Here is a 21,570-nt window from a genome sequence, read left to right on the forward strand (position 1 = left end):
CAGAAATAGCTCCCATTTGAACTCCTTGAGGGGCTTTTTATCCTATTACCTCTGATCTTTAAGGAATATTGAGAACCATCTAGTTGCATTTAGAGTGAATGTAACAGCTTTTCTTTTTCCTCTTAGATGAAAGAATCTCATAAAAATAAATCATAACAAACATCCTTCCTAAAATCTGTAGTCTTCTGTCACTTAAATACAGTGATTTATTTTTCTAAATTACTAAACTTTTTTCTAAGAAATTTTAGGTTTACAAATAAAGGAAGCCGAAAGTACAGAGTTCCCATATATCCCTTCATTTCCCAAGCCCCACAGTTTGTCCTATTATTAATATTTTGCATTTGTGTGGCAAAATATTAATAATAGGACAAACTGTGGGGCTTGCATTTATTATAATCTATGAACCAATATCAACACATTATTATTAACTGACATTTTTTTACACTGAGGTTCACTCTTTGTGTTGTACATTCTATAGGTTTTGACATATATAATGACATATACCCACCATTACCATATCAGACATAATAGTTTCTCTACCCTGAAAATCCCCCATGCTCTGCCTCTTCATCTCTTGTTCCCTCTCTAAGCCCCTGGCAATCATGAATTTTTTTTCTCTCTACATACTTTTGCCTTTTCCAGAATGTCATATAGTTGGAATAATACAATATTAGCTTTCTCTAATTATGAATACAACTTAACATTGCATTGTTCAAATACAAAGATTTGAACAAAGAAAGAAGCCAAATTATCAAAGATTGGCTTCTTTCACTTAGCAATGCGCATTTAAGTTACCTCCAAGTCTTTTCATAGCTTGATAGCTCATTTCTCTTTAGGACTGAGTAACATCACATTGAATGAATGTATTGAAGTTTCTTCATCCATTTACTCATTGAAAGGATATCTTGGTTGCCTTCAAATTTTGACAGTGATAAATGAAGTTGCTACAAATATTTGGGCACAGGTTTTTTTTTGTGTGTGGACATACATATTCAACTCATTTCACTTAATATCAAGGATTGTGATCACTGGATCATATGGTAACAGTATGCCTAGCTTTTGTAAGAAACTGCCAAACTGTCTTCCAAAGTGATTGTACCATTTTGAAGTACCACCAGCAATAAACGAGGGTTTCTGTTGTTCCACATCCTTGTCAGCATTGATGTCATCAGTGTTTTGGAATTTAGCCATTATAACAGGTGTATAACGATACATCATTGTTTTAATTTATATTTCCCTGCTGCAATATGATGTTGAATATCTCTTCATATGCTTATTTCCCATCTGTATGTTTTCTACCCATTTTTTAACCGGGTTGTTTGTTTTGTTTTATGGTTGAGTTTTAAAAGTTTTTTTGTATATGTTGAATACCAGCACTTTATCAGGTGTGTGTGTTGCAAATACTTTCTCCCAGTCCGTTGTTTGTCTTTTTAGTCTTTTCACAAATATTTATTTTTCAAGATAATGAAGTTGAAGATATACAATACAACAACATTAAGCTGTATTCATAATTGTAGAGATTTTCCACAGCAGCAAAACATTGTGTGATCATAATTATTTTAGATGACCAATAAAATTTAATAAATAACATAATATTAAATAAATCTCAAATATTCCTGGAAAATTATCATCTATAATTTGAAATTTCTGAAAAATATGTGTTTAGTGGTAGTGTTGGCTATTTGTGCTGTTAATTAATGGAGTTGAAAGAAATGAGATGCTTCCAGGTTTTATTAGTTATAATGTGTCTATAATTAGCAAATATTTTACAGCAATGAGCTCTTCCATGTAGTTAAATATATACAAAGGATACAGGGACTTCCGAGTTTTTCATAGTAACCATTATGCATAAGCTTAGGTTTCATAAACTACTTATTGATAAGCAGCTGATATTTATCAAAAATATTTAATAATGCAGAAAAAGAATTATTTCAACTTAAATTTGTACTAACTAGTCAAATTATGTTAATTTGGATCAAGTAAGTTAGAATACAACTATATTGGAATTCCCAATTGCAAGCAAACTAACTCAGGCTGATTTAAGTAAAACAAACAAACTTATGTTTATGTATTTATGCCATGGTGTGACAGAGGTGAATAACTTTTGAAAAGATGTTGTCCTTTTATTGTATCAAATAGGATTGTTGCTGAGGAATTGCTGGAACCTATGGACTACAACTATATTTCCCTTCACCTGTGAGTTCATGTGTGTTTGGTGTCTGGGTGTCACCAAAGAGAATGCACAAGAGACAGGATTTTTTTTTTTTTTTTTTTTTTTTTTAGTAGAGTAACTTTCTATGCCCTCCTTTCTCTTGCTCTAACCATAAATGTTGAAGATGTCCCAGAGGTTTAGAATGAAAACAGCCTGAGTCATCCACTACCAAAACACCCTCTAAGGTTGTTGAATTGGTAAGAAAGGAACTTTCATGCTTTAAGCTACTGAAATTGTGCTGATTTATTACAACTGCCATAGTTACCTTAACTGATAAATTCACAGATTTACTGGAATCCTGATCAAACTGGAAAACTGGCAGTAACCATGGAAAAGTAAAAGTCGAAATGACAGCCAAATCACACCAGTAAACAAGTGGAGTGAAGACACATCTATTTTCACAGCTGAACACTGGAAATTGCAAATTTGATTTTCACTGGCATTGGACCCTGGAACTGCTTCTGTTTCTACTGACATTAGCATACCGGAGTACTTCAAGTTGCTGTAGTCTGCAGTATTGAGTGTTGGAAGGTGCTAGAAAATGACCGTCTGTCCTTTTTGGCTTTTATACTGGAAGGCAATCAGCTAGACTTATGCTGGAGAGTCATCGTACAAGATCATTCAAATGTACAGTAAACTAACATGTATATTAGTTACCTATTACATTACGATAAGTTAATCACAAATACGAATGACTAAAACAAAAAATATTTAGCATCTTGCAGTTTCTCTGTCAGGAATGTATTGAGAGCTTAACTGAGTGGTTCTAGCTCCAGGTCTTTCATGAAGGACTTTGTAGGGGCTGCAGGCATCTGTTGTCTTGACAGCAGCTGGGGAATACGCTTACACGGTGACCCACTCACATGGCCATTGGCAGGAGGCACCAGTTTCCTGCCACATGGGCCTCTTTGTAGGACTACGTTTGTGTCATCATGATGTAGCAGCTAGCTTCTCCAGCATGAGTAATGTAAGAGGGAGGAAGACAAGCAGAAGCCACAATTTTTGTTATAATTAGACTCATAAACATGTCATCACTTCTGTCATATTTACTGATCACATAAAGCAATGATATAAAGAAGAGTAGAGTCTATTTCATTACTTATGTTTCAATTTTGGCTACTCAATTTTAATCATAGAATATTCAATAGGGGTTTATTTTATTAATCCAATAGTACCAAATAATACTCTGAGATTGTTTAATTAATATCACTATTAATTCCTGGCTTTCAGTCTACTTTGGGAAGAGGCTAGCTTGTTTCATATCTTAAAACTGAGTAATATCAGCATTGTTGGTAATTCTATATGATCATATTCCAAAAGTAGTATCAAGCAAATACATGGTAAGAATGAGGATGAGAAGTTGATGCTGTTCAGTTATCTGGATAGCAGGCTAAGCCTATTACTAAGATGCCAATGCCTAAAGGTAGGAAAATATATAAATATGCTGAATATTAAAAACATGATGTATGTTTAGGACTAGGTGGTGAGCCTGAGAGTTTACCTATCCCTCAAGGAATGTGTGTATATTGGGAAAATTCAAGTAGAGAAGAGTATGAAGTTGAAGCAGAGTGGACAAGAAAGTGTTGCAGGATAAAACAGCCAAAGGGGATGTCAGGTAAGATTATGTAGGGTTTATAGGCAAGGTTGAATTTTACTTTTATCTGAGAGGGATTTGAGTAAATGATAGATTTTTTAAATTGTTTTAGGGGATAAGGGTTATATGCAGAGATGCAGAATAAGAGGTCAATGCCATAATCAAGGCAAGAAGTGATGGCTACTTAAACTGTAATAAAATTTTGGAGTTGGTGAGGAGGAGTTAGATATGGGATATATTTTGATGATAGAGTCAGCATAATTTGCTTCCAAATTGTATGTGAGGTATGAGAGAAATATAATGTGTGGATGAGATCAGTAGTTTGGCCTAAACTCCTGAAATTGAGTAAGATTTTAGGAGGATTGTTTTTCTTTTACCAATGGTAGGGAGAACCAAGAAATTGGCTCTGGACCTGGTTAAGTTTTGATGGTAAACTAAACATAGATGGAGATGTTGATTAGGCAATTTGATATACCAAACCTGAGCTTTCTGAAGTTTTGAGGTTTAGGAAAGGATGAAGAATTACAAAGGAGACTGAGAACAAGTATTATGTCAAGTAGAAGAATTCAGACAGGTGGTGTTTTAGAAGCCAGTTGTAGAAAGTGAGTCAAAACCACCAATGATCGGATGGTGCTGATGGGCTGGGTCCCATGAGAACTGAACAGCGACCATTGCATTCAGTCACATTGGTGTCATTCATGAGCTTGACAAGCTTTCTTTCAGAAAAGTACAGAGACTGAAATCCTATTGACCTGAGATCAAACAGAATGGGAAGAGATGAACAGAAAATAAAATGAGTTAATCAATGATAGTGAACACAGTGGTGTCTGTAGAGGGATGTAGGGTCAAAAGAGGCATATATCTTTTTTTCCAAAAGGAAGAATCTTTAAACCCAAAGGTCATGTAGAAGTGCCCAGTACATTAGTGTGTGGAGTTGTGACTCCTACTTTACTACTTACTTTACACTTTCTTGCTTTTCATTGAAGGATAGTTTTCACATGTGTGAATTTTTATTTTAAGAAGCTGAGATAGAGATAAGTAAGATGAAGATTGAAATTATTGATACAAGAAATCTGCAGCTATACTCAGAAAGCTCAGAACTTTGTGGCAATTGGTTGAGTTTCCTTTTTAATTAAAATACAAGTCTTAATGTTTCAAAGTTTCATTTCTGTATTTGTCAAATAAAACTGTTCTTTCAGAGACCAATAATTAGAGGAAGAAACAAACTCTATGAACTTCTGGTACAATTTCCCAATCTGCGAGCTACCAGACCGGAGTGTTTTGGTAAGAGGTTCGCAAAATCAAATATAGCATTCCATTGTCTGCAGACCAGTTAATGAATGTATAGTATTTTAATGTATGTCATAGGTACAAATACAAAAATATCCTCCAAAATGGGAAGACTGGAAACACAAATTAGAGCCATCAAAAATGCACGTTTTTCCAATTCCAGGTGACTGATTAATTTGTAAACTGATTCAACCATACTCTTTGGGTTTCAATTCTGTACAAAGCAATGCACACAAATACAAATGTATTAACCAACAATTAGAATGTACATTTTGTGTCTTAACTGTGTTGTCATTAATATTTGAATGGAGTTTTATTGGGATCCAATCATATCTACTTTCTGCAGGAGACAAATCAGTTCATACCTTATCTTGACTTACAGAGGAATTACTTTTTCAACAGTTTGGAGAGGTGGACAATTTACCATACCTTCTGACCTGCATTATCTTACTTTTATGGTGAATAATAGCAACAAGATATTTTGATCAGAAAAATCCTGATATTTACTATTGAGGTAGTGGTGAAATAAGGTGACAAACATTCCTTATTTGATAAAAATATATGCAAATCAGCTTTTGTCTTAACCAGTAGAAAAATAAGAAATAGATTAATTCCCTTCTCTGTTTTCTGCAGTCTTATATTTGTTTACCTATTCATGATGAAAAGCAGATTACTTTCTGATTACACTGAAGGTTATTCATGTCATTTGGGATATTACATTTTCAGGATTACAAATTATTACATTTTATTGTAAAAACACATACTGTAGGTATATGGAATAATAAAGAAACGACTATGTCATAAAGAAATAATGTAAACATTGACTTATTTTCTTGGCAATACCTTATAACAAGTATTTCTTATAGTTTACAGGAAAATTAGTAGTTTCTGCACTTAATTTATTGTTTAACTCATTATAATTTCAATTTATTTCTTGGCATCCCACTATCTAAATAGCTTTTAATAAAGTTGCCAATTATCTCAAGAGTCTCTTTTTTTCTCTGATTTTATTTTAGTTTTTACTGTTCAGAAAATCTGTCTGGCATTTTACACTTTACTACATAACTCATCCTTCTCAAGACTCTCTCCTTACCTGGCTTTTGCGACACTGCAGCTTCAGGTTTTCCTACTTTTCTGAGTCATCTTCCATCCCTACCTTCCTTTCTCCCTCCTTTCCTTCCTATCTGTCTTTCTTATTTATTTATTCATTAATTCATTCACTCATTCATTCATTCATTCATCCTTTCATTCATTCATTTTTGGCTACTCTTTCTTATCCTGATCCTTCTATGCTTTTATTCTAAAGCTTTTGCATTTGCTGATTTTTAAAATATTTATTAGTGTTTTTTAATTGTAACTTCACATAGCAATCACGAGGTGACCTTTTCTAACACAGCAACAGCCGGCCCCAACCACAGAAATGTTGTTTGTGAGGTGATTCCTATGTATTTTATTTTATTTTTTTTAAAAAAAAGCATCCTGGGTAGCTTCAAACTGAAGACAGATTTGAGAACCACTACTATTTACATTCTCCTAGAGTGATCTCATCCACTCATAAAACTTCAACTACCTACTTTACACAGAAGATTTATAAATATGTACCAGCAGCTCTAGCTTGTCTCCTGAGCCTTCTCCTGTTATATATAATTGCCAGTTTGGATTCCTTCTTTTCTCCTTTCACTCATTGAATGTTTTTTAAGTGCTACCGTGTGCTAGACATGAGGATTCAGAAATGAGCTACATATAGTTGCTGCTTTCAGGGACTTTGAGAAACACAGTATATGGAATAAAGACAACAGAAAACTAAATGTTACCATGTCATAGTCTAGACAGAGGTAAGAAGAGGAGAATATAGGACATGAATATAAGCCACATTAAGGCAGATGTTTATAATTTTCACAAATTTAATTCTGGATATGTACAAAAGGCAAAATATATCTTAAAAATGGAAATAAATTTCCAGGTATAAAAGATATGGCATGGAGAGAGGGAAGATAAATCTCAGGAATAGGCACAAAGAAAATTAGGATAGAATTGGGGCAGCACCCATAGAGGCTTCTCCTTCAGAGCTTCTTCCTATTAATCATTTCCTAGTGAAATACTTTTATGTCTATACTTCATAGAACAAATTTATCTGTTAGTGAAAGAATTTGGGTCAAAATTTATACTTATGCCCTCTAATGCAAAATAATATATTGGAAATCTCATTATTTTCCAAAACAATTGGTAAAATGTCAGATTCATGTGTAGATGTTTGAAAACTCACATTGACTATCAGCAATAGGAACATGCATCTTCATTGCTACTGGTGCTGTTAGAAGATTCACATTCTCATACCCTATTTGTTCCTCTCTCTCTGTATACTTTGTCATCATCCTGAATTTTTTTTTCATTTTTAGCTTTTGTTGTTGCCTACAGTCATGTAATGAGCAACAAAAATTAAAACAAACAAAAAAAAAAAGGAAAGAAAGCTCACACAAAAGGTAACAAAGGGTTTGATGAGAGTGATTACATTTGAAGCACTGTAAGTATATGCAAAGAAAATGACTAGTAAGAATATGAGCAAAGATGCATTTTGCAATTCGTGCATATTAGAGCATTGACCACATGCCCTGCAGAGTTACTGAGCCTTCTTATCATAGAGTCCTTTGATGCACCAAAATAGTGGAAACTGTCAGTTCCTCTGAGTCTGGTAATTATCTGAAATTTACTCTTCAACACCCATCTGTTCAGCACCATAATGTTTCATAACCAGTGACATACTGTGCCTGCTTCAAACCTACTCCCTTCTCCGTCTTCCACCTTTTAAAGTTTTTATTCTCCTTCTCACTTGAGAGTAAAAAAAAAAATTTTAATGAAATCACCTTGCTTTTTTTAATTAAACATTTTTTATTTTCTTTGTTCTAACAAAAATGTATTTACTTGTGGATTTTTTGCCTTGCTATATTGTGAATGTCAACATTTATGGCCTGGGATGCAAACACTACACATTATTGAATAAAAATCAATGGCTTATTAACAAACATATTGATTGTTTAGTAATGAGATGAAGGTATGTTTACACATCATGCACTCTGACCCTATCAATTGTAATGAATCTAAGTTTTTTTTTCAAATGTTGTAGCTCCATTGTTCAGAAATTACTGGAGGGCTTTAGCTTGATAAGTAGCCCTTGGTAATTTTATTCACTGGGAAATGAAGTCCTAGTTGATGTTCTCATGCAGTGTCTAATTTTGGGGAATGGATTACTGATGTTACCTGAAAAAGGCAATGCCTTTGCTTCATCATGCCCCGAAGACAGATTCCAAGACAGTGACCTGTTGAGAGAAGATGGAAGCAGGCTCTGGATCATGGTGAATCATATCTACCATGATAAATAATTTGTATAAAGACATCTCTGGAAAGTCTTTGACTGATCTCAGTGACACGAATTTATTTGAACTTAGAAAGGTTATTCTGCTGTCAGTGTTGAAATAGGATCAAAGGAGCAATACTGAAGGCAATGAGACTAGCTAAAAGGCTGTAGAAGTAATCCAGGCAGAACATTCTGAGCATTTCACAGAAGCAAAGAAAGGAGAGTAGAGAAGTTGATGGATTTTAGAAATATGAGGAAATCAATACAAGTGTACAACAGGATAGCAAGGGGCATGGTGAGCATAAAATATTAATGTGTAAATGGATAACTTTCAAAGTGAAAAAGGCCACTATTTTCACTGCACTGGGTAAGCACATGTGAAGTGGGTGTCCTGAGGAAAACTGGGAACTATGGCAACCACAATGATGTGTCATGGAGAATAGTAATAAAAAAAAAATTTCACAAGGGCATATATGTATCAGGCACTGTGGAAAGTCTTTTTCATAGATCATTTCACATAATCCAGATACCACCCCACACAGTTAGGTTCAATTCTTACTGCCCAGTTTACAGATTGTAAAATCAAGGTTAAATAGGTTAAAAACTTTCTGAAAGTGACAAATTAGTAAACTACATTCAAACACTGGCCTTTCTGATTTTCAAGTCATTCACCTCACTATTGCAATTATTGCCCTTTCATTCTGAATTGTTGACAAAGAATCTCTCAAAATACTATCCTCAAACAAAATTAATAACAACATCGTAAGAAAGGTATAATTGATCTTCATATGGGGAAGAGATAGGAATACTATCACACTTTGGGAGGAATTTGTTTGATACCCACATGATCCAAGTGAGCATTTCTTGGCTTCCCCTTGCCCAATTTAATGGGAAATAGACAAGTTTAGGAATTACGCTCTGAAAAAAGCAGAGATTTTGTGCTCAGATTCTCTACCGCAAACTACCAGGAAAACAACTGAGACTAGAACTGGTGCTAGCTGAGGGTGATGGATATCTAGAATGGGTATTATGAGAGGAAGAGAAGGAATGTTATCTGTGGTCTTAAAGGTAGGCTACCGTGGTAGGTGCTGTAGTTTTTACAACTTATTTTCTTAGTTTCCCCCAGTGGTTCATGTTCTAGATGAGTTGAAATAAGTCCAGTTTATCTGTCTATACTATTGAATGCAACTATGAAAGCTGGACAGAATGTATAAAGCAACTACCTGATATTCTGTAAAGTGAATAGTAGCAGGTAGTTTGGGGAAGAAGACCAGAATTTAGAACCTACGGAGAGTTTGCCTTTGTTTTATTTTCATGCTTGTATCCGCTTACCTCAAATCATTGTAATTTGAAGAACAGAAGGGGCCCCTGGGACATAGAGAGGAAGAGAGCCAAAGAAGCACTCTAGCACCAACTCAAGGAGCATGGGAAATTCCATTTTCTATTCTCTCTTTTTTTCCAATTTCTTCTATCGCAGGTTCCAAGCCATGCCGTTGTGGCAGCTCCAGACCTTTCAACAGGAGTCTTGAGGAGCCAAAATTCCGAGAGGGAGAAACTTCCTCTCTGATCAGTTGAACTACACTTCCTTAAAGGATAGGGTTGGTGATTTTCTTCTCTGCTGGTGTTTTTCTTCTCCTACTACTTGGCCCCCAATGCAGTCATAGAAATGCAGGGCAAAGTGCAGTAAGTAAAGCCACACCTTTCTAATTAGAAGAATAAAGGGGAGGACATTAGAAAATCAGAAAGTGTGGGAGAATATTGTCCAGAGAGGATTGCTAGAGAAAAGCACAACAACCTATGAATTAGCTTATGTGCTCTTGGCCCTTCTGCTGAGCTGCACATGCGTAGATATGATTCTCATTAGAATGCCAAAGACTTTGAGAAGTGGACTAACAGGCCATGTGCTGGTCAATGAGTAGAGTTCCCGTGGGAGGCAATCAAACAGCCCAGCAAAGACTTTGAAGGCTGAAGTGACAATGGAACCACAGTCCACAGAAGATAGTTGGAACCTGTGGTCTGAAAAAGGCTGCTTATTTTAAGAGAGAGAGAGAGAAAAAAAAAAAGGGAATTGGAAGGTACTCAATTCCTTAAAGCACTGGATTAGAGAAAAACTTGGGATAAGCATACGGTCAATTCATTCAAAGGACCAACTGGATTAGATGCCCTCTCTTAGACAAAAGAGATTTATGCTCACATCCACTATCAAAAATAAACCAGCTAACATTGTAGCTCTGGTAGAAACATGTTTAAGTAGAAATGCGAGAAACATGAAAACAGAACAAAACCAAACATCATGTCTGATCTGCTCATTTTTTCCCCAGGTGTTTAGAATACCATTTTATAAAATGTGCTTAATAATTGAAATCTTAGAATATCAATGCTTTAAAAATTATAAGTCAGATTAACCCTACTAAACATTTAATCTTACAGGTGTATGGTTTTGTATAGAAAACATTCTCTAAAGTTTAAAAAGCTTTTAAATTATAAATATATATTTTTAGGCTAACAGTGGCTCATGCTTATAATCCCAGTACACTGGGAGTCCAAGGGAGGAGGATTGCCTGAACACAGGAATTTGAAACCAGCCTAGGCATCATAGTGAAATCCTGTCTCTGTAAAATTAAATATATATAGTTAAAAAAAAAAAAAATAAGTCATTGCTTTTGAGTTATATTTTCTTTTATTTTTAAGTGCAACTAAATGATTACTAACAGTGACACATTTTCTATTTTTATCTAGAAAAATATTAGATGAAATCTAGATATTAATTGATGAAATGAATAATTCCCCAAGGATAACAGTTATTTATTCATGAATTATAAAAGACAAATTATTTATAACACTCCAGAATGCAGCTTAATTTTGAAACAATTTGAGATAGGCACTAATAATTTTCCCTTATGAATTTAATTGTGTGATTCAAAGATATTTTTACTTCTGCTTCAGCTTAGTGGCATTTCAAATTTCTAATAATTGGATTACATTTAAAGATTCAAAAGGTAAAAAAGATTTAGATTTTATTTTTCTCATTTTATAAACCAAAAACACATTTCCCTGATCTCTTTTCTCACATTCACCAAAGGGGAAAAGAAAGTATAATATAATTAATAATAAGTAAAAAATTAAATACCATTGTTTTATTCCTATGCCCTATTTGGTAGTATGTTTCAATAGTGTTACAGTTTCTTTAATGGCTTTTAACCTATCCAGATTTACTATTTCTCCTTGTGGATATTGCAATATTATTTTTTGAAGAAGAATCTTTCATTAATCTATATCTTTAAATATTTAAATCTATACAACTCATTTTAAATTTCTATCTGTAGTTACATCTTTTTTCATTACTAATATTCTTTCATTAAGCATTCTCTCTGTCTTAAATTTTAGTCTAGTAAGTAGTTTGCCAATTTTGTCCTTTCAAAAACTATGTTTTTCTTCTCCCCTTAATGTGTGATTTTACGTTATCATTTTGTTCCTCATCATGTTGTAATACATCCTTTTCACTGTTGCTCTTGAACCCTACCTCCTTTGGCTTCATTTTTCCTTTTGTAGAAATAATGATTTGTGATTCTTAATGTCTTAAAAGTTTTGATTGCACTCATTGAAAATTTTGCAGTGCATAAACTTTTTATATTTACAGTTCTATCCTCTCAACACTTTTCTCTTAGCAACTACCTTTGTTTATTGGTGATTTGGGATATTTTCTTTTCTTCATTCTTCATGTTGAGCAGTATCTCTATGAGGTGATGAGATATTAGTTCAAAAAAAGTTTATTCTACAATCTATGATTGTTCACCCTATGAAATTTTTCAACCTGTGGAATTGTTACAGTAGGTCATCAGGCAGACATGAGCAGGGCAGGAGAGGGCTCCCCCTGCAGCCAGGAATGTCAGGCAACCATTAGCGATGGTCAGGGAGTTGTTAATTACCTCTCCAAAATAATAATTGGTCACAGCCAGTGCCAGGGAAAGGCAGTCTCCCTATAGATAGAAAAAAACTAAAACTGGTGATCAGCAACTTCCTAATAAGATCTCAGGAGTTGAGCAAGTATGCTCACGCGTGCACATTAAGAGGCAAAATGGCTGAGTATAACTGTTATGTGACCTTCCTGGGGCATTTGGCTGAAGGGAAGAATGCCTCAAGTGAGTATGCATTCAACTCCAGTAAACACACTGTACATGCTCCCCTCCCAAGCACATTAGGCCACTGTACATGTGGATAGACCACCCTATGGGAAGAATCAGGGCAGAAGAGATGCAAGACCCCAGAAGTATGCCAACATAGAAATCCCCAAGTCAAAAGGTCTGGGAATGACACTAATTGGAACTTTGGCTCTGTCAGCTCCTTATGACTTATCACATGGTTTTTGTTCCTGTTATGCTCCAGGGCCAAGTTTTCTGGTGGCTTTTGAAGCAGACTGTCTACCTACATAGGACCTCACTCTGCGGCCCTTTAAGAATCCCACCTATTGGCTTTTATGAGCTAGCACCCCTTTGAAAGAAGGGGAAATTCCTCCTTTGCCATCTGTGAGTTCTTACCCCAAGAACTCCAAGTCCTCTGGAGTTTACCACTTTATGTCAAGAGGGCAAATAAATGTTGCCCTTTCAAATCCAAAGGCTGCCGTTTTTGTGAGCATATAAAGGCCCTTACATAAGTATTCCTCATGCATCCTCTCACTTCCTCCCGTAGCCCTCATTTCTCTAATTATATCCACATCCTTCTCAACATGCATCAAGACCTCCAAGGCCATATTCTAAGGGGGGAAGCAAGGAAGTGCAGCCCCTGCAAAACAGGCTTCTTGTCTACTTAAATAATGTAGGAAATGGGAGTCTGAGGAAAAGATAATCTTTTATTTATTTATTTTCTTTTTTTCTGGAAAGCTCTGAGCAAGAGTCACTATAAGATCTTGGAGTCAAGGATATAGGCTGGCCCAAGGCCACAGGCACAAGAGGCACATAGAGCAGAGATGAAGGTTAGTCCCAGGCTAACAGGTTGCCATTAGAACACAGATGAAAGGTTAGGGGTACAAAGTAAGACTAGTTATTCCAGAATCCCAAGGATAAATAAGGGGTTCACTGTTCACTCCAGTATCTCCTCTGTTCTCAAGTACATAATTGTGGCAAAATGGTACCAATGGTACATGGTAAGACTAGTTCATTCTGGAACCCAAATAACAACGTGGGACACCCCACTCAGGATCATAGAAAAGTAGAGGGGGCACCTGCCTTTTTCCTTTTCCTTTTTTTCACCTCTGTTTTCTCTTCACAGGTGGGTAACTGCATCTTCACTCCACAGGAAATGTCCCTCAGATGCATCCCCGCAAACTAGGAAAAGTTTGATTCTCTCAAACCTTAAAACAAACAACTAGTTTTTCTTTGTATTACTTTTTGGCTTAAAAATGAACTGGGAGGGGCAGGTGCTGTGACTCATGCCTGTAACCCCAACACTTTGGGAGGCCGAAGAGGGCAGATCACCTGACGTCAGGAGTTCAAAACTAGCCTGGCCAACATGATGAAACCCCGTCTCTACTAAAAATACAAAAATTAGCTGTGTGTGGTGGCAAGCACCTGTAATCCCAGCTACTCGGGAGGCTGAGGCACGAGAATTGCTTTAACCCGGGAGATGGAGGTTGCAGTGAGCTGAGATCGTGTCACTGTACTCCAGCCTGGGTGACAGAGCGAGACTCCATCTAAAGAAACAAACAAACAAACAAACAAAAAACTGGATGGCAATTACAAAAGGCAGCCTTGGAACCCAATGACCCCGTTCAGGACATCCTCAAATTCACCTTCTCAGTCTTTTATAACTGAGAGTAGAATAAAGAGGACTGGGCTCAGAAAAAGGAAGAATGCACAGACAGGAGGCAGACTCAACTAGGGGCTGCTTTACAAGCTCTCCAGCACCCTCCAGGTTGCCCTAAGTCTAGGCTTCCAGGTAACTGCCATTGGTGCAGGAAGCCAGGCCACTGGAAGGCAAACTGCCCCAATGGCATAAATATAGGGAAAAGCCCTGTGTGGCTTGCCTTCTCTACCACAACGGCCCCCAGGACTGAATTCCAACTCTTAATGGCCTTTAGTGGAAGGGGCTCTCAGCTCCAGCAGCTAACAGCTCAGATATCAACAGAACAAAGCCAAGGGCAACTCTGGAGGTGGCAAGAAAAATTATAAATGCTCCTTTTGCATTCAAAAGCTGCCTACTCTGTGCTAATCTCTTTCTCTAAGCAACTCTCCTCCAAATAATGTTGCACAATCAGGGCGAATGATATCCCCTTTCTTCAAAAGGAAAGATTCATACTCCTTTATATTACTTAAGGGATCAATTACTATTCTCCCACCAGTCCCTGGTAAAGTTTAAATACCCTAGACTTCTGTAGGGCAAAAATACGCTTTCCACAATTTGTGCTCACTTAATATTTACTCAACCTCTGAATTCATTTTTCTCTCTAATATCCCTATTTCTCCCAGACAAGCTAATTAAATTGTTAACCAATAACTTCAACCTGAACAGTCCTACCTCTGGGGTTTAGAAATAGCCCACACTTATTCAGACAAGCCCTAGAAAAAAATCTAACTGAGCAATCTCTTGAGGGGGGATAACTTCTATAGCATGCAGATAACTTCTTTATCTGCTCTCCACTCACAAGATGTGCACAGTAACATGCAGTACAAACCATAACTTCCTAACAGAAGGAAAATGACTTTTGTCTAATTACAGTTATGGGTGGCATGTGTAGGATCATAGAATATAGAGAGCTTTTTCCTCCCCACAGAGAAAAACTTAAGATCAGATGGGACAGCTGGAAAAGATCCCTTTGCTACTAACAAGTGTTTGCCTGAAATTCTGATTCACTGTTGCTGCAATGGGTGGGTCTTTCTCTGACTTCACTGAGCTCCTTGTCTTCCTCAACCCACTGCAGTCAATGCTTTTCTCTCCCTCCTTCTCTCCTTTCCCTTTCTTATCATTTGTGTTAGAACATGCATTCCTATTCTCCTGTTTTCTCTGTGTGTTCTAAAATGGACAACTGGGGGTGTCAGGCCTCTGAGCCCAAGCGAAGCCATCGCATCCTCGGTGACTTGCAGGTATACGCCCAGATGGCCTGAAGTAACTGAAGAATCACAAAAGAAGTGCAAATGCCCGGCCTGCCTTAACCAATGACATTCCACCACAAAAGAAGTGAAAATGGCCGGTCCTTGCCTTAAGCGATGATATTATCTTGTGAAATTCCTTTTCCTGGCTCATCCTGGCTCAAAAAGCTCCCCCACTGAGCACCTTGTGACCCCTACTCCTGCCCACCAGAGAATAACCCACCTTCGACTGTAATTTTCCTTTACCTACTCAAATCCTATAAAACGGCCCCACCCTTATCTCCCTTCGCTGACTCTCTTTTTGGCCTCAGCCGGCCTGCACCCAGGTGAAATAAACAGCCATGTTGCTCACACGAAGACTGTTTGGTGGTCTCTTCACATCATCGTGCATGACATTTTGATGCCGTGACTCGGATCAGGGCACCTTCCTTGGGCGATCAATCCCCTGTCCTCCTGCTCTTTGCTCCGTGAGAAATATCCACCTATGACCTCTAGTACTCAGACCAACTAGCCCAAGGAACATCTCACCAATTTTAAATCGGGTAAGCGGCCCCTTTTTACTTTCTTCTCCAACCTCTTTCACTATCTCTCTACCTTTTTCCTTTCGATCTTGGCACTACCCTTCAATCTCTCCCTTCTCTTAATTTTAATTCCTTTCATTTTCTGGTAGAGACAAAGTAGACACGTTTTATCAGGGGGCAAGTTTGAAACTTTCCAGTTCGGTATTGGTTGCCAAGAGAAGTGACTAATGTCTATGTTTTGTCAGGCATATTTTGCTCTGGCCAAAGTGGAAAATATTAATTTGGTTACTCCATGAAACCACTTGGGCAGCATCTTACAATACCAAGAGGATTTTTGGTCTGTGGTTTCATGAAATAAAAAGATAATAGTAATTTTTCTTTGTTTTGCAGCTTGGCCCCCAGGGCGACAATACAGAGAGCAAGGTTGCTAGGGCTGCTCAGGGAAAGGGAACCCAGAAACCTGGCATGCTGACAAAAGGGTAAATTCTTATCAGTCAGAATTACAGCCTCTTTCTCTATGCAAATCTACTGTAGCAATGGTAAAAATCACTGTCTCCTCTGCAACATTTGCATTAGTAAGAAAAAGGATTTGTGAAGCTAGTTTCAGATTGTAACGAATCTGGTGTACTTTGTGCTATACATTTGTCTTTCTGTGTTGTGCTATATTGGAGAGTGATACCTCAGGACAGAACATGGGCTTAGGATCTCATAGCCCACTGGTGAAGGCAGCCTGGAAAACTTCAGTTACAAACTTTACTGCAGGTCCTCGAAACCAACCAACCAAAAAGCTAGATGAAGTTTCCCTCTTGTCTTGTTTTACCTCCTTGGGAGCTTGATCTTGTAACCATGTGGCAATACTTTCTTTTGTTCTCTGCTGTCTGGAGGACAGGAATTTTTGAGTTTATGTTATAGTTAGCACTGTGGTTTTTTTTTTTTTTTTTTTTCCGAAATGGAGTTTCACTCTGGTCTCCCAGGCTGGAGTGCAGTGGCTCTATCTCAGCTTACTACAATCTCTAACTCCCAGGTTCAAGCCATTCTCCTGCCTCATCCCCCTGAGTAGCTGGGATTACAGGCACAGGCCACCACACCCAGCAAATTTTTGTACTTCTTTCCTTTTTTTTTTCTTTTTCTTTTTGTAGAGACAGGGTTTCATCCTGTTGGCCAGGCTGGTCTCGAACTTTCAACTTCAGGTGATCTGCCCGCCTCAGCCTTCCAAAGTGTTGGAATTACATGAGTCACTATGCCTAGCCACACTAAAAATTATTTTGAGTGAATTAAAAGCCACTGACAGCTCAAAATTGGCTGCCTCCAGGAACCTTCTGGAAAGAGCAATGAAAACTGCCCAATTCTGTAGCTCAGCAGCTAAGTCTTCACCATTTTATAATGGTGGCCAGGGCTCAATTCCTGGTGTAGGGAATGAGTCCTTTCACATTTACCTGAGACCTTTAGCATTTATGGATTCTCTGCCCCTCCAGAATCAACTTCTGACTTCCCTTCTTGAATTTTCCTTTCTCTGAGCACCTGTGGGGTTACTTACCTCAGTATCTCCTTCTGGCTTATGCCCCTTAGTCAAATTCCTTCTTCCGAGGAGGCAGGAATTGAGGTTGTTGCAGACCCATATGGATTCGAGGCCAGTAACAGAAATTTTTTCTGTTAGATTTTTCTGGTAGATTCGGGGAATATCTCTCTCTTTACACACACACACACACACACACACACACACACACACACACACACAGTGTCTTTATCTTTCCAAATATCACTTGTTGCTCCTTCTTTATTAGATATGTTGAAACTTCTTGCTCCATTTTCTGTGTTTCTTAGTTTTTCTTTAGTATCATTGATTATTTAACCTTTCTGTGCTACATTCTTAAAGATTTTCTGCATTATTGTAATCAATTAATTTTTCTTCAGCTATATCCAATTGCTAAATTCGCTTTTAGTTGTAACTATTTATGTTGACATTTTTACTGATTTTTTAATCCCCAGAGTTCCTGTAGAAATTTGCTTTGTGTTTAGCTTCATAACTGTCCTTTCTTATTTAAGAAATTATTATTTTTACATATATTATTTCATCACTTTATACAATATCTATAAATATAGTTGCTTTATAGTTATTTTGGATTACTCTAATATCTTTTCCTTTTCTTTTGGCATTTTGTTCAGTGTGTTGATTGTCTTTCTTGGAAGTATATGCTCTTTTAAATTTGGTATTTTACGTTTAAGAGCTAATCTCCTGACCAAGTTCCTCCCTTTATGGTAACTTCCTGTTTGCTTAAATCCTGGTCCCTCAGAATGGATTGGTCTTTAGTTCAAAGTCTTCCTTGTGACTATAGGTGCTGAACCTTTAGGTTCTGATCCCATGTGTTCACAGCAGCAACTTGGGAAGCCCACTGAAGCTCTTTTTCTAATAAATGAGCTTTTTATTTTTTTTAAATAAATGGATAACACAGTTCCAGCTTTAGACTTAATGAGTGGATCCTGATTGTAATTTTCTGCCAAATGCGAGATACTTGTCTTCTTTTCTCAGGTGGCCTTCAAACTCGCATGCCATTTGTCTCACATCAAATCACAAAATTCAGTACCTTCTCACCATCATGAGATTAATTTGTATTTTTAATCAAGATATTTCTTTCTTATTTTCAAATATGCATACATATTTTTAACCAACTGGACTGAAGTGCACTTGTGTACAACTGTAGTTTGTGTACAATGAAATGTACTCATTTTAAAGGCATGCTTCATTGAGTGTTGACCAATATATGCACAATCAAGGGATATAATAAAGGTATATAACAGCTCCATTACCATATCAAGTTTCTTTGTGTTCATTTTCTTATGGTTTCTATAATTTTAGAAACCATTTTAAAGTTATAGAAAAATTGTAGCACAAATGACTTTTTTCCTAAACCATTTGAAAGTAAGTTGTCAAATCGATGCTCCATCACCCTGAATATAATTTGAATAATTCTTAAAAACAAACCTGTCTCCTTATATAACCACAATTACGACTATCAAAATAAAGAAATTGACAGTCATACATTACTACATATAATCTTCAGACCTCACTCAAATTTTTCTTTATTTTTCAGTAATGTACCTTATGGCAAAATAATATTGTTCAAAATAATGTATTATATTTAGTTGACAGGTCTTTATAAATCTCTTCCAGTCAGAACATTTCTGCAGTTTTATTTTCACTTCTATGACTGAAATTTAAAGATAACAGATCCATTATTTTGCAGAATGCCCTCAATTGTTTTTTGACTGATATTTTCTCATAACTAGATTTAGATTATGTTTCATTGGCAAGAGTATTAGACAAGTAATATGTATTCTCCTCATTGCTTTCTGCCAGTTGTGTACAGGTTCAGGTTACCTTTCTTATTACTGTGTTGTTTACTTTGATTCTTTCACCAAAGTCATGTATTAACAGCTTTCTCCCCTATGAAGGGATTCTTTTGCCCTTTATAATTATTAAATAATTTGTGTAGAGGTGCAGTACTTTGGAATAACTCAGTATAATATTCAACTTCCAATATATTAGTATATTTATGTATTATTTCAGTGTGGATGCATGTATTATCATTTAATGGATAACAACTTATTGTTAATTTTTATTTTGATATTGATCTTTTCTTAGAGTTGGCCAATCAGAGAGAATGTGCCTTCAAGCTGGCTTCCATGTCCTCTGGACACGTCCCCATTCTTCTTTAAGCACTTCCTTGCTATCTGTCACAATAAATGTTCCAGGCTCATCTTCTAATTGCCCTGCTCCACCTCCAGATTCAGCCATTTTTCCAAGGAGTCTTGGTTTCTTTTAGTGGATAATGATATTTATAATTCAGCATGTGAATACTAGGTGCGCTCATTACTATTGGGGTTTTATTGTGCCCAGATTCTCTTAGTAAATAGACATATAACACATACATCCATATACACACACACACACACGTATGTATATATGCACACATATATGTATACATATGTGTGTGTACATGTGTGTGTTTATACCTGTATGTATATAGCTCACCCCAGGCGCTACCCTCATGTTGGTGTCATACTTACTCCACTCAGATTCTGATAGCCCACATCAGGTTGCCCATCTGCATGAACAGCCTCTTCGCAGCACTTGTGCCGAACGCCCAACCCACGCCAGGCCCACAACCTGTGATGGTGCCTTCTCGTTCTGCTCCAGCATAACTCTCAGTGCCAGTTGTTCTTCTGCACCTTCAAATGTTAGTCTTCATTTTGGTTATATCGTTCCTTCCTTCCTTTCCTTTTTCTTTTCAACCTGTAGGATATTATGTGATTAATTATTCATTGTTTATCTATATTTGTTTTCTTTCTTTACACTGGTTCCCGCTTTCTAACCTAAACTATCTGCCTACACACTGCCTATTCTTCCTCATGCCACACGTTCATCATTTTCCTTCCTTTCACTTTTAGACATTTTTTAAAAGTCTGTGTTCTTTCTCGTCCCATTCTCAACCAATCACTATCATCTTGTTTTGAGTCTCATTATTCTAGTAAAAAGGATCTCTTTAATTTTAACCGTGACTTCACAAGTTAAATACAGCCTCCTGTTTCAGTTTTTAAGTTGCAAAACTTAGTTTTATCACATTATTTTTGAACAATGTATAAAATGCAGAAAGATTCACTGAAAGAATTACTACAGCTCCTAAAATTCTAAGAAATTCAGGCCTATTGATAGAACAACCCAATAAAATCAAAGAAAAAATATTCTTAACAGTATAACAAAATTAACATATCAGAACTTTCAAATAAATTAATTTATATCTGTGCTTAATAATATTTTTCAAAATTTAAATAACATTATAAATGGAACATTACAATTACTTTATATCATATATCATATAATATTAGTAAGATCCCAGTAATACTTATTTCCAAACTACCTAGCATTTAGGATATTATGTTACAATAGATTTTTAACTTTAACTTGTACACACACACACACACACACACACATAAATATATATGTGCATATATATGTGTGTGTGTGTGTATATATATGTATTTAGAGACAGAGCCTTGCTCTGTTACCCAGGCTGGAGTGCATGCAGTAGTGCAAACATGGCTCACTGCAGCCTGACCTCCTGGGCTCAAGTGATCCTCCTGCCTCAACCTTCTGAGTGGCCGGGACTATAGGGGTGTGCCATCATGCCCAGCTAATTTTTAAATTTTTTTTATAGAGATGGGGTCTTTTTGTGTTGCCCAGGCTGGTCTTGAACTCCTAGTGTGAAATAATTCTCTTGCCTTGGCCTCTCAAAGTGTTGGGATGACAGATGTAAGCCACAGAACCAGGCTTTCAGTTTTGATAGCAAGAAAAATTATTTTTAGACTAAAATATAGATGAATAAATAGGTAACTTCTGTTTATAATAAGGACAACTTCTTGTGTGTCTTGAAAAGCTTTGAGAAAAAAGTCAATCATGGAATGGTTCGAGAAAAATATTTAAAAAGATGCTCTCTGTGTGTGTGTGTGTGTGT

Source organism: Mandrillus leucophaeus, unplaced genomic scaffold, assembly GCF_000951045.1.
Source record: "Mandrillus leucophaeus isolate KB7577 unplaced genomic scaffold, Mleu.le_1.0 Scaffold613, whole genome shotgun sequence".
Classification (NCBI taxonomy): Eukaryota; Metazoa; Chordata; class Mammalia; order Primates; family Cercopithecidae; genus Mandrillus; species Mandrillus leucophaeus.